A 2762-nucleotide genomic window follows, 5' to 3' on the forward strand; every position below is an offset into this window, starting at 1 on the left:
TGAGAGGGGTGGAAGAAGAAGAAGGGTGGGTTGGGGGATGGCTGATGGTGCATCTGTAAGATTGTTCGTCGCGCCTTAGGGTTATCCCATTTTAGAATCGACACGGGCGCGCACCGTGCGCGTCCGCGTGCATTGAAAATTTTTGGGGATGGACGCGGGAGCGTCATGTGCGCTCAGGCGTGACTTGTGGAACTAGCAAGGACACGCACGCGTAATGTGCGCGCGCGTGCGAAGAGTTAGGCTGGGTGCTCAGTGCTGGCCCAGCACCAGCATAACTCTCTGGACGAAGTATGGGCTGGGGCCAGCCGCTGAGGGACGCGTCCGCACAATGAGTGCGTCTGCGTGCTTGGCCATCTGGTGTAGGTGTGCGTGGGCGCGATGTACGCGCTCGCGTGTTTCCCCTTAACGTTGCAGGGACGCGCACGCGCACCGTGCGCATCTGCGTGGAACGAGTTGGGCTAAAAGCTCAACGTTTGCACAAGAGAGGCCCAACTCTCTGCAAAATCTATGGGGGCTGCATCCGCTTATGGACGCGTGCGCGCGCTCCCTTCACCCTTCTATTATTTGTTTTTTTTTTTGTTTAGAAGAATAAGCACAGAATTTAACACTCTCCTAAGCTATAAACATCCTAAAGCAACCAAAATTCAAATTTAACAAAATCTTTAAGTTTTTGAAAATTTTTCAAAAACAAAACAAACACAACTTGCACTTCAAGTAACCTGCTTTAACAACAATCTAAACTAATGAAAACACACTACAACAACCTATCAATCAAAACAAAATGTAGAAGAGTATGGAAAAGAAGGAAACTACTTATAATGGTAACTCAAATCACTTATTAAGTATATATACAAGAGAATGAAAAGAGTTTACCATGGTGGGGTGTCTCCCACCTAGCACTTTTAGTTTAAGTCCTTAAGTTGGGCATTTGGGAAGCTCTTGTCATGGTGGCTTATGCTTGTACTCATCCTTGAATCTCCAAGGATCATTGTGCCTCAAATGGTTGACAGAAATTCCAACCAAATTCACCATGCTTGGGCAAAGTTCTACCCAAGATATGAACTCCCATTGTTGGTCTACATGCTTCTCTCCGGGATCCCATATCTTGTTCTCACACCCATCTTCTAGTTGATTGTCAAGATTCTTCCATCCGGGTGGCTGATACATAGAATTCTCTTGAGTACACCAAGTCTTCTTCCTAGACCCATACAAAGTAGCATTCATCCGATCATAGTCTCTATACTTTGAGGTTTTGACCTTGATGAGTCTAATTCCAAACCTCCAACCACTACACAACTCTCTTTTACTCTTAATTCCACAAAGAGCTCTAAGTTGACCATCTTTTTTAATTAAACTATATTCAAGTGAGAAAGTAAAGCTTAGGGATAAGTGATGAGCAGATAATTTACGCTTTTTGGCATTGTTTTTTGTATGTTTTTAGTAGGATCTAGTTACTTTTAGGGATGTTTTCATTATTTTTTATGTTAAATTCACATTTCTGGACTTTACTATGAGTTTGTGTGTTTTTCTGTGATTCTGACCTTCCTGTACTCAAAATGGATTTTCTGGAGCTACAGAACTCAAAATGGTGCGCTTCCAATTGCGTTGGAAAGTAGACATCCAGGGCTTTCCAGAAATATATAATAGTCCATACTTTGCCTAAGTTTAGACGACGAAAACTGGCGTTCAACGCCAGCTCTCTGCCCAATTCTGGCGTCCAGCGCCAGAAACAAGTTGCAAAGTGGAGTTCAACGCTCAAACTGGCACAAAAGCTGGCGTTCAACTCCAAGAATGACCTCTCCACGTGTAGACTTCAAGATCAGCCCAAGCACACACCAAGTGGGCCCCGTAAGTGGATTTATGCATCAATTACTTACTTCTGTAAACCCTAGTAGCTAGTTTATTATAAATAGGACCTTTTACTATTGTATTAGACATCTTTGGACGCCTGCTTCTTAGATCAGAGGGGCTGGCCATTCGGCCAAGCCTGGACCTTTCACTTATGTATTTTCAAAGGTAGAGTTTCTGCACTCCATAGATTAAGGTGTGGAGCTCTGCTGTTCCTCAAAGATTAATGCAAAGTACTACTGTTTTCTATTCAATTCATCTTATTTCGCTTCTAAGATATTCATTCGCACTTCAACCTGAATGTGATGAACGTGACAATCATCATCATTCCCTATGAACGCGTGCCTGATAACCACTTCCGTTCTATATTAGATTGAATGAGTATCTCTTAGATCTCGTAATCAGAATCTTCGTGGTGTAAGCTAGAATGATGGTGGCATTCAGGAGAATCCGAAAAGTCTAAACCTTGTCTGTGGTATTCCGAGTAGGATTCAATGATTGAATGACTGTGACGAGCTTCAAACTCGCGAGTGCTGGGCGTAGTGACAGACGCAAAAGGAGGGTGAATCCTATTCCAGCATGATCGGGAACCTTAGATGATTAGCCGTGCCGTGACAGGGCATCTTGGACCATTTTCACAAGAGGAGGGGATGTAGCCACTGACAACGGTGATGCCCTTGCATAAAGCCAGCCATGGAAAGGAGTGAGACTGATTGGATGAAGACAGCAGGAAAGCAGAGGTTCAGAGGAACGAATGCATCTCCATACGCTTATCTGAAATTCTCACCAATGATTTACATAAGTATTTCTATCCTTCTTTTATTATTTAATTTCGAAAACCCCATTACTATTTTATATCCGCCTGACTGAGATTTACAAGGTGACCATAGCGTGCTTCATACCAACAATCTCCG

Source organism: Arachis ipaensis, chromosome B8 (genome assembly GCF_059453495.1).
Source record: "Arachis ipaensis isolate K30076 ecotype BB chromosome B8, ASM5945349v1, whole genome shotgun sequence".
Classification (NCBI taxonomy): domain Eukaryota; kingdom Viridiplantae; phylum Streptophyta; class Magnoliopsida; order Fabales; family Fabaceae; genus Arachis; species Arachis ipaensis.